This window comes from Mesocricetus auratus, unplaced genomic scaffold (assembly GCF_017639785.1).
Source record: "Mesocricetus auratus isolate SY011 unplaced genomic scaffold, BCM_Maur_2.0 Super-Scaffold_100011, whole genome shotgun sequence".
Lineage (NCBI taxonomy): Eukaryota > Metazoa > Chordata > Mammalia > Rodentia > Cricetidae > Mesocricetus > Mesocricetus auratus.
Genome location: NW_024429195.1, coordinates 22548685 through 22561102, shown reverse-complemented (window position 1 = coordinate 22561102; position 12418 = coordinate 22548685).

The window sequence follows — 12418 nt, the reverse complement described above, 5'->3', positions numbered from 1 at the left end:
TGGCTCCTCGGTACTGGAACTGGAACTGTGGACTTGAACAACCCTTTCTCCCTTAAATTGCTTTTGTCGGACGGATCACTTTAGTTCCAGCAGCAGGAAAGGAACCTAGACACAAGGAAGCAATCTTTAAATGAGAAACCCAAATTCTACTTACACGGCTGTGCGCTTTTGTGTCGAAGTTTTTCCCTTTAAAAATAAAACCTTATAAATCAATCCATCCAATCTCAGTCACCTTTGACCCCACGAGACTCATATCTTCCAAAATCCCACACTGGCTATGCATCCAGGCCTTATCCTACACTTTCTCTTTCTTACTGTGAGACAACCAGTCTTTTCAATTTAGGACAGAATCACTTTTTTTTCTCTTCAACAGAAATAAGTGCTACATTCTTTGGATGATTTTCCTGTGAAGCTATTTCTCTTCGCCTTTGTTTTTTCTGGTATTTTTATTTGCCTGTGTTGATCATCATTTTTCACAGAAAAATGCTGGGTAGTGGAAGCTGGGAGCGGTTTGTTGCAGACTAGCCCTTCTGCAGCAGACTTGGGGATTCCAGGACCCTGTGTCAGCTCATGAGGTCTACAGGTGCACACGACCCTGTGTCAGCTCATGAGGTCTACAGGTACACATGACCCTGTGTCAGCTCATGAGATCTACAGGTGCACACGACCCTGTGTCAGCTCATGAGGCCTACAGGTGCACACGACCCTGTGTCAGCTCATGAGGCCTACAGGTGCACACGACCCTGTGTCAGCTCATGAGATCTACAGGAGCACACGACCCTGTGTCAGCTCATGAGGCCTACAGGTGCACACGACTCTGTGTCAGCTCATGAGGTCTACAGGTGCACACGACCCTGTGTCAGCTCATGAGGTCTACAGGTGCACACGACTCTGTGTCAGCTCATGAGGTCTACAGGTGCACACGACCCTGTGTCAGCTCATGAGGCCTACAGGTGCACACGACTCTGTGTCAGCTCATGAGGTCTACAGGTGCACACGACCCTGTGTCAGCTCATGAGGCCTACAGGTGCACACGACTCTGTGTCAGCTCATGAGGCCTACAGGTGCACACGACCCTGTGTCAGCTCATGAGGCCTACAGGTGCACACGACTCTGTGTCAGCTCATGAGGTCTACAGGTGCACACGACCCTGTGTCAGCTCATGAGGTCTACAGGTGAACACTTCTTCACAGCACAGTTTTCCAGCGCGGCAAAAGAACGTGTTAACTCACAGGTCCACCTGAAAGTCACTGACCCTGACTCACCATCCACTCATGCTATCTATTAACTGTCCTTACCACACATATATATACGGCAAATATACTCAAAGTAAAGTCCTGAACAGGCTGAACACCTGAGAGTTTTATCTTACTGCTATGGTTGCCTCACATGAAGAAATAGAAGAAGCAATTCATCTCTTCTATATCTTTACCCATGCCCTTCTCTCAAAATTAATTTCATATTTTAGATATTTAAACACTTGACAGAAATTCCTTTACTTCCCCAGTAACTTCCATGCTTGCATTATGTTTAATACTGAAAAGTGGAAGGCATACCCACTTCCATTAAACCAATAATGCCAAACTTAGCTCATCAAAAATTTTCCTTAAAACATGTGGAAATGAAAAATATTTTGTTTTTCCCTGTATTTATGAGACCTGTGATTGCTTTCAATCTTTATAAACACTTATTTATGACTAAGTATGTTTAAATAGAACATCTAAATCCTTCGAGATACTTTAGAAATTAATTTGATAATCCTATCTAGAGGTATAAAATATGCACAGAACATGTACACACACGCACATACATACATTCAAACAGAGACCTCACATAGCTTTGCTCTAAAATTCAGCCATGAACCAGTTAAATACAACAATACCCAACTTAGTGGTTTAGAAAAAATAGTTGGCGCTCATCTCTGCTCCAGTTTATATTTTTATCTGAATTATGTTTTTGGCAAATGGGACATGTTAAGGTTGAGTACACGGTGGGGGGCTCAAGCTTTCTATAAGCGTTTGTAGAAGGAGCTCTTGGACTCTCCTCTCTTGCAGTCTTCAAAGGCTGTGGCAAAGGCTGAGGGGGATCAAGTGGCGGTCTGCACGCCTCCAACGCTCATCTGAGATGCACGGTTTTTTTCCCTCTGCAGCTTCAGATGGCGGTTTACAGAGGTCCGTGAGTCCCTTGAGAGCCCTGGTGGGGGGGCAGGGCCTGATACTGCAGCCTCTGTTGGGAGTTGAGGACATGGGCTGGGAAGGCCTGTGGCTGAGTAGACAGATGCAAGCAGAAGGGACTTGAAGGGGTGTGTCACAGGACTTGAAGGGGTGTGTCACAGGACTTGAAGGGGTGTGTCACAGGGCTTGAAGGGGTGTGTCACAGGGCTTGAAGGGGTGTGTCACAGGACTTGAAGGGGTGTGTCACAGGACTTGGAGGGGTGTGTCACAGGACTTGAAGGGGTGTGTCACAGGACTTGAAGGGGTGTGTCACAGGGCTTGAAGGGGTGTGTCACAGGGCTTGAAGGGGTGTGTCACAGGACTTGGAGGGGTGTGTCACAGGACTTGGAGGGGTGTGTCACAGGACTTGAAGGGGTGTGTCACAGGACTTGAAGGGGTGTGTCACAGGACTTGGAGGGGTGTGTCACAGGACTTGGAGGGGTGTGTCACAGGACTTGAAGGGGTGTGTCACAGGACTTGAAGGGGTGTGTCACAGGACTTGAAGGGGTGTGTCACAGGACTTGGAGGGGTGTGTCACAGGACTTGGAGGGGTGTGTCACAGGACTTGGAGGGGTGTGTCACAGGACTTGGAGGGGTGTGTCACAGGACTTGGAGGGGTGTGTCACAGGACTTGGAGGGGTGTGTCACAGGACCTGGAGGGGTGTGTCACAGGACCTGGAGGGGTGTGTCACAGGACTTGAAGGGGTGTGTCACAGGACCTGGAGGGGTGTGTCACAGGACTTGGAGGGGTGTGTCACAGGACTTGAAGGGGCGTCACAGGACGAGAGGAGATGGAGGAAGCAAGTGACGGTGAAGGAAGTTGGGGCAGAGGCGCTGGGAAAATAGCCAGCTGGGGAGAGCTTGATTTCCAGGTCATGCTAGTAAAATCATACCACAAGCAAGGCAGCAGAGGGCTGCAGGTGTTGCCCAGAGGTAGAGCTCTTGCTAGGATGCAAGAAGCCCTGCGATTCATCCCCTGTACAAACGAATGGCAGCACGTGCCTGTAACCCCAGATTCAGGAGGTAAGGGCAGAAGGAGCAAGAGTTTAAAAGTTATCTTCTAGTACATAGCAACTTTTGGGCTACTCAGGCTACATGAGACACCAAAGAAAGAAAGAAAGAAAGAAAGAAAGAAAGAAAGAAAGAAAGAAAGAAAGAAAGAAAGAAAGAAAGAAAGAAAAAGAGCCAGGCGTTGGTGGCGCACGCCTTTAATCCCAACACTCGGGAGGCAGAGGCAGCCGGATCTCTGTGAGTTTGAGACCAGCCCGGTCTACAAGAGCTATTTCCAGGACAGCCTCCAAAGCCACAGAGAAACCCTGTATCAAAAAAAAAAAAAAAAAAAAAAAAGGAAAGAGGGAAAAGAGGGAGGGAGGGAGGGACAAATGGGCAGGTACAGAGTCTGTGCAGCAGTAGTAGAACAGAGAAAGAGCAGTTTCAGAACAATCTGTCTGTGAGAGGCCCCCACCCCATCCATCCCCCACTTCACCCCTAAAGGGAAAAGAAAACAAGATCAAACAGAACATAGAGGCCTCCCAGCATTCAGGGAGTGGGGCCTTGCTTGAAACAGAGTAGGCAGGAATTCTGGCCCAAGAGATACAACAGCAAAAAGCATAGTCAGGATCTTAGGATTCCAAATCTGTTCCCACAACACGTACCACGGTGACATGGTGATCTGCCTCACCAGCTCAGGAGGCTGACTCATCAAAGGAATCAGGAAGCTGGTCACGGATGCAGAAAGACTCAGACTCACCAAAGTAACACACTTGTGCAGTGTGTGTGTGTGTGTGTGTGTGTGTGTGTGTGTGCATCCAGGGCCCAGGGATGAGCCTGAGCTTACCCACATCACTGTGTCATAACTATGGCTGGGGGTAATTACTCTGCTACTAAACAACGCCGAGACTTGACTCAGGGCGACTACAGGAGGCATCAAGAGTACTTCACTGTGATAAGAGTGTACCTCAGTTGGTAGGGTGCTTGCTCAGCATATTCGAAGTCCTGAGTTTGACCCCCCAACACTATATAAACCGAGTCAGTTGCACACACCTGTAACACACACTCTGGGGTGGGGGCTCAATCCTGAATACAGCAGGAGCAAGTGGGGTCCACAGACAATGGCCAAGTTAGGGGACGAGGGGATGAGAGCCCTTAGCCAAACCATCCATGTGCACAGCAGAGAGCCATTGAGTGTGCACACATTGTCCCCAGATCCGGTGTCCTGGTCACCAAACGAAACAGCCTAACGCATATCTCCCAGGAGTGAAGTCATTTTTAGGCATGGAATAATTGAAATACAGGTCCCTCAGAAAAGATACTCCCTTCCCCTGGAGAGGAGTGGTTTGTACCGCTGGCTATGTTGCTTGAACTGAGCAAGCAGATGTCTCCTTTCGGAAGTATTTGGATCCGTGGCTTGTGGCTTCCCTGCAGGGTTGGGGGCTTGCTGGCCAAAAGCAAAGCACAGAGAACAGAAACGACAAGTTGATCTAAGGACAAATCCTAGTATTGTGCCTGACCCAGAACACAGATGAGTGTTGGCGCTTTCTAACTTGACTCCAAGATTCAGCCTTGCCCATCGCTGGGACTATTGTGCTAATGTCCCCTGATTTTCACCGGGGCTTATAGTGAACCCTACACCTTTTGGCATGTTGTTCTGTTTTTTTAACCTGCCCTTCAGCTGTTCCCTTCCTCGTTTGCAGAACAGAACAAACCATGGAAGTAAAAACAGGAAGTTTTTAAAAAAAGAAAACCATTTCCTGGTTGCTCCTTTCTGGCTACACCTGAAACAGTCACAAAAAAAAAAAATCACATCATCTCCTGGTCTCTGGTTAAGGGTAACAAATGGGTTGAAGGTTGATGTTTTCATTCTAAAATATATACTGCATTAAGAGAATGTCATCTGCCCTGACAGCACCGGGAGTGAGTGTTCATGTTGCAATTGAATCTTCCTTTTTTCAAGATATTTTGCTCCTTGCTCCAAATTCATGTCCCAACATCCCCTTCCTTTCTGTTAACCTTTTAGCATCTTATCAGGACCAACAGTCAGTTGATACAAACACCAAGCTTGGAGTGAGGGGGGGTGTTATGCATGAGAATCACATTGTGACTGATGTGTCATTTGGTTTCAAAGATTTACAGGCCTTACCCTCAGAGGAGCAAATAGGCTTCTTCTAAAAGGCGAACATCAACATTTGATCATGGCTCTCTAGAAAGGTCTGAGAAGTGTTCTAAGAGCATGCATGAGTTTAGCAACGCAGGAAACAGTTGGATTCTCTCGGTCTACCTGAGAATGAGTGGCCACAAAGGTGCCGAACACTGTCTAAGCCCTACTTATGCCCGCTGCAAGGTGGAAGGTGAACACTTACAGGCACTGTAGCACAGTCAAGGGGAGCCAGTAGAGGGACAGGGCTTGAGGTTAGTGACATGGCGTAAGAGGTTTAGACCTGAGTGTGATCCCCGAGCCCCACAGGGTGAAGAAGAGAGCCAACCCCTAAAGGTGGTTCTCTGAATTCCAGGTGCATGGCATCGTGCATGTGCCCATGTGTGTATCTGCGCACACAAATACGCCCAAACAAATGCAACGTGGGAAACTAAGAGAAAGTTTGGAGCTGGGTGTGATAGACCGCATCTCTAAAACCAGCACTCAGGAGGTAGAGACAGGAGGGTTACCAGTTCCAGCCTGGGCGGAATAGTGAGACCCTACTAGAAGGAGGAGGGGGATGGGAGGACTTCAAAGAACAGAAGCTGGGGAGAAGGGGGAGGGGAGGAGAAAGAGGAGGAGTGCAGGAGAAGAAGAGGAGGAAGGGAGGAGAAGGGCGAAGAGGAGGAGGAGGGAAAGGAGGAGGGAGAGGAGGAGGCTGCTTGGGTTATACTAAGAAGACTTTCCAGCACATCTAAAATTTCACCATGCCTACACTTTGACTTCTAACTATGTACCTCAAAGCCTTGCTTTCCTGCTTGGGCACCTTCTGCTGTGTGTATCTCACGCTGGGATATACCACAGATGTCTATTTTGTGTTTGTTTGAGACAGGGTTTCTCTGTGTCAACTGGCTGTCCTGGAACTCCCTTTGTAGTGCAAGTTGGCCTTGAACACACAGAGTTCCACCTGCCTCTGTCTCCCTGCTGGGATTTAAGGTGTGTGTCACCACACCTGGTTCACAGAATGTCTTATAAAAGATACAGGGCAATTATATCAGTTGTTAAACTTTTAAATGAGGGAGGTTGTGCCATTTTTTGGCCAAACGTCTTTCAGAATTGCTTATTTTTCTAGAACTTTGTGTTAGACTAGAAAGAATGGACAGAGATCCAGAGGGGAGTAGATTGTCACATATGTTCGAAGCTTCTAGACTGCCCTGTGTCCTCCAGCCAGTGGCAAGTGATGCTGTTGCCATGGAAGAGCAAGACTCAAGCCTGGGATCAGTGCTGGGCTCCTGAGTAGTGAAGAGCTGGTGAGGCTGAAACTGGGAGCAGCTTAAAGCTCGTCCTTTGTTTCGCTCTGTTTACCTCTGCTTCATGACAGCGAGCCCTGTGGGATCTAAAAAGCAGTTACGGTGGCTGGGGAAACAGCTCAGCTGCTAAGAGCACCGGCTGCTCTTCCAGAGAATGCAGACTCTGTTCCCAGCACCCACAGGGCAGTTCATAACTGTCTGTAACTCCTGTTCCAGATGATCAGGCGCCCTCTTCGGGCCTCTCTTGGCATTGCACAAAAGCTGTGCATAGAGGAACATACACACAAAAACGTTTACTCACCCACATAAAATTAAATGGTCTAAAAAAAATCAGTTTGGGACTGTGATTGTTAATCTTGATTGGCACCTTCGTAGGATTTAGACTTACATGGAAATCAAACTTCCAGGAGTGTGTGTGGGCATTTCTAGATTGTGAAAAGAGCCTCTGTGAGTGTGAGCGCCACATGTGGGCTAAGGCCCCGGACTGAATGAAAAGGAGACAGGAAACTGAACGCCCACACTCACTCCTTCTGCTTCCTGATTGTGGGTGCAGTGTGACCAGCTGCCTTAGCCTCTCCTCCTCCACTGCAGCTGCTCGTTCAGTCATACCTTCCCACCTGTGGTGGACTGTAAGACTGTGAGCTGTGCTTGTCAGGGTTCTCCAGAGGAACAGGACCAACGGGAGATATGAATATATACATGTATGTGAATTTATCAAGTCAGGTGTAAACTAGTCACAATAGCCAAACCACACCTGAGAGCCGAGAGTCTGGTAATGTGGTAGTCAAACAGTGGTCATCTCCCACCTTGTGGGGTGGGAATAGCAACGAGTCCCACCATAAACCAGTTGCTTCAGCAGTCCCAGTCACCACCGAAACTCTGGAAGATTCCTGGAGAGTTGCCGGTCCCTAGTCCACAATGAGAACTTGGAAAACCTGGTTCTGGTATCAATGAAGGAATTGTCATCGGCAGGAAGCTGGCATACCAACTGTGGGTAAGAAGGAAGGCCTGTCGAGAAACGATCTTTCTGTCACACCCGTTTTACCTGGGCTGCCACAAGAAGGTGCAGACCACAATCAGGGTTGAGTCTTCTGACATAAATCAACAAGCAGGACGCGTCTGCTGGCAAGGACCTCTGCTCAGCTAATCCTGATTTGTGGCAAACTGGCATTGAAACCAACCTCAATGTGAGCCAAAACGAAATACTCCTTCCCCGAGTCGTTTTTGTCAGGGATCTGGACAGCACCTAGGAAAGTAGCTAACATGATCCTCTCAGATGGCAAGGCTTATTTGCTGATTATTCTAACCTATCAGGAAGGGATGTTTCGCTGACATGACTTCTGCCAGCATCCTGGAGCATCCTGTCTCCCACGGGTCTACTGGTTGCTCAAATGACCCGCACTCCTCAGTGGCTCAGCCGTGGGACTCACAGCCTGGATTCTTCAGCAGATTCCCATTGAGCACAGAGCTTTAGAAGGAATGGATCAATCTGATTCTGTTTAAAGATTCCCAGAAGTACAATCTTGGCCAGGTTTTCTCTGAGCTGCCTTTGAATTGAGTTCAGTTCCAAGGATTGCATGCCAGAGACCTCAAGGATGCTGGCATCCCTAAACTCCACCCATATCCTGGGGAGTCAAGCCCAGAAGGTATATCCTGACTCTCGAATTCTAAAAAGCTCCTCGCACTCCATCAGCTTTCCCCAAAACTCACAGGGAAACACACCCAGAAAGATCCCAGGCATCTGATGTTCGGTAGAGTACTGAGAGCATGGCATGCAATCGGGGTTACCTCAGTGGTGGAGTGCTTGTGTATCTTGGTCAAAGCTCTGGGTTTGATTCTCAACAAATCGGCTCTATATTGAAGGACATTTAAAAAGTCCTTGTAGACACGTTGATATGGCCCTTTGTTTTACGTTCTTTGGAAGACTCTAGAAGGAAAGCTCTCAGTAACAATGGCTTCCACAATAGGCAGCTATACTTGAGAAATGCCACGTTGCTTAACACTCAGGCTTTTGAACTATGTATCAAAGTATTTGTGTGAAATGCAGTCATGACTCATTCACTAAAATATGTCTATAAACATTTTCATTTTCTTATAAATAATTACTAGACGAGAAAAAGAACAAGTAGAAGAAAGGACATTGGCACCCTAAAGTGCTTGTACCCCATCCAAATCGGCTTCATAAAGGGTCCATGCGAGAAGCAGGCGTGTGATTTTAATGGGCTGGGTGGGTTCTCGCATTCCCAGCGTACAAAGCAATAGGTTGGGAAATCTCAGTGCTCTGAACCCAATGTACTTTATACATTTATTCAGAGAATAGTTGGGTTTTAATTATTTATGATAATAGCACTCAGTGCACTAGTAAATGTCCTTCAGTGCATATTTTGTAAAGTAATGAAGTCTTTGTAATGTGGGTTTCCTCCGTAAGCTGTCCTCTCCTCACTAACAAATCCAGGGCAGCGGAGTATCCGTGCTGGCATGGAAGTGTATGTATAAATGATCAAACTGAGGTTTACCAAGGTGCCATTGAATTTGACTGGGGATTTCTCATTTTCTCCATCACATCCCCATCCCCCAGCCATAATATGACCAAAGAAAACATCACCACCACCGGGGAGATGAGCAGACTGTCTGGACACTTGTTTTGGTTTCCCTGTATGGCCTGCCTTTCCCCTCTGCTGCTGTACTCTTACAGTATTTCAATAAAGCCCAGAGCAAGACTGTCAGTCTCCTCTGTTTCCCGCTAGTCTAAGTTAGACATAGTGTGCTGTCTCAATGTGTCTTATTATGTCAAGGGACTTCCTCTCCTTTCTTCCCTTGCGTCTTTCTTTTGTTCCTCTTTCCAGGTCCCTTGACTCATTTAAGAAATTTCCATGCACCAAGATGAGAGTTCACAGGACCATGTCAGCCTGTGTGTGTCATTCTATTGGCTGATAAGTTTAGTTTGAAGGGATGAGATCACTGCAATTTCAGGTTCTATTTTATACTATTTCAGTAACCCAGGTCATTCCCATTTAAGTGGTGTCCAACCAGCCTTATCACAATAGTGACAAGTGGTCACATTACATTGCACAAACCAAACCCAGACATTCTTTGATGCAACTTTTGTGACTGTGCTGTTTGCAGGTCACTTGAAGGGTCTTACTGTGTTGCTGCTTACAATAGGAACGTATGTTTCATAGAGGTTTGGTGAAATTATGGCATAATCTCTGTAAACAACTCTAGAGGAAAAAAATCAACTGTGCTTGGTGAACGGACCTCAGTATTACTGATGCTTGAGCTTTATGAAGCCACTAGATGTAGCCCTTAAGATTTTACTATTTCACTTAAGCTGCCCGCCGTTTTGTGGGCTCCAAGAGAAAGACTGATTACTTGAAAGCTATCGATAGGTATCTCTTTCTCAGATTGTAGTCACTCAGACAGCAGCGGGCCTGCTAAAATCAAAAGTATTCACCTACAAATGAAACGTGGCTTCAGGGAGAGTGAAACACACTGACCAAATGTTACTTGAAACTCTTCTATCTCCAGAATGAAGAGCTTCTTTGACTTGGATTTGAAGTAAATGAATCATCAATGAGTTGAAAGAAATGGGTTAAAAAAAAAACAGATTATCTGGGGACTGAATCTCAGATTATGTACGTGGGCCCTGTGCTGGTGGAAGGGCCTCTGGGGACAGATGATGTCAGGCTGCTCAGACACTATTAAAGCCCCAGATGGACAGCAGTTTCTAAAATGCATAGCAAACCCCACCTGCCCATCAGGGTTAGAATGCTGGTTCATAGACACTGAGAATGACAGGAAAAAGATTTGTATCAGCCAGGGCTGGTGGCATTCCTAGAGAGGCTGAGGAAGACAGATTAGAACTTCAAGACCTGCCTGTGGTACTCAGTGACTTCGAGGCCATCCTGAACAACTTAGGTTCAGTTTCAAAACAGATAGGGGAAGGCGGCTGGAGATGTGGCTCAATGGTAAAGTGTTGGTTGACACCTGTGTCGAGTGCCCACTGCTGCTAGGTGTCCTGGGATTGACACTCCTGTCCGTGCAATGGACGACTACAGTCATCTCTTCATTCATTTGCTCCATATCTCACGTTTAAAAGACAAAATTCATGTTTGGATGTATCGGTTATAATAAGAGCTCTACCTCCACAAGAGCAGACACACAATGTCATCCATCATCCTCAAAACAAGTAAGGGAAGCTGGCTAATTTAAAGCTCGGTTAATAGAGAGAATTACGAATCTACCCTAGCCTTCCCACGGAATCCACACATCAATATACATAACAACACTCTGGCTAATGGCAAAGTAATAAACTTAAAAGGAAAATTGGGAGCCAGGCAGTGGTGGTGCATGCCTTTAATCCCAGCACTCAGGAAGCAGAGCCAGGCTGGTCGCTGTGAGTTCAAGGACAGCCAGGGCTACACAGAGAAACCCTGTCTCAAAAAAACAAAAAGAAAAAAAGCAGGTACTTATAATTAACTACTGACTCTAGGATGTGATTGACAACATCTGATGATGTCACTGGAGAAACCAATGAGTGAATGGCATGTTAGCATGTGCCCCTGACAATGCATGTAACATCACCCTCAAAGTCACCTTGGCAACAGCAAAGTTTGATGAGGCCCTAAGATCCAAGTGCTATTTCACAGAAAATACTAGGACAGTAGAGTATGTTTTCTTTTTAAAAATATTTTTCTTTATTCTTGAGAATTTTGTACATATATACAATAAAATATAGTCATGTCCATCTCCCATTTTCCCCCCTTGAACTCACCCTATATTCTTCCCAACACATTACCTTCCAATCATTTCTTCTCCTTTTTCTCTTTTTCCCTCTCTTTCTCATGGCTTTTCTTTCTTCTTCTTTTGATAACCCAGTAAGTCCAGTTAGTGCTGCCCAGATGTGCATGGATATGGGGTCATCCAGTAGACCATGGAAAACCTATCAGTGGCCACAACCTCAAAATGAATGGTTCTACCTCCTCCGTCAGCTACCACACAGCTCCTCAGCAAGGAATGGGCCTGGAGAGCACCTTCCCCATCTACACCAGAATTTTGGTTGACTTGATCTTGTGTAAGCTGTAAGCTCATGAGTGCAGTAGCCACGTGTCGGGTCCAGAAGACAGCATCCATAGCGTTTCTCCCTTCCTCTGGTTCTTATATTCTTTCTACCCCCCACCTTGTGCCTTGGTAGGGAGAGGGGTTGATAAAAATATCCAGTTTAGCCCAGCAGTGGTGTGCATGCCTTTAATCCCAGCAGTCCAGGAGGCAGAGGCAGTCGGATTTCTGTGAATTTGAGGTCAGCTTGGTCTACAGAGTGAGTTCCAGGGCAGGTTTCAAAGCCACACAGAGAAACTCTGTCTCAGAAAACAACAACAACAAAAAAGTATCCAGTTTAGGGAGCACTCAGTCTCTTATAGAATATCGTTATTTTAAAAAAATGGGACTGGAAGCCAGGCAGTGGTGGTCCATGCCTTTAATCCCAGCACTCGGGAGGCAGAGGCAGGTGGATCTCTGTGAGTTCGAGGCCGGGCTGGTCCAACAGCCTCCAAAACAATACAGAGAAACCCTGTCTCGTAAAAACCAAAAAAAAAAAAAAAAAAAAAAAGGGACTGGAGAGATGGATCAGGGTTTAAGATTACTAACAAGCAATCTCTTACAAAGAACCAAGGTTCAGTTCCCAGCACCCACTTGGTGGCTTACAAACCATACATAACTACAGTTCCAGAGGATCTCTTTCCCCTTTTGCAGCAGGCATGTAC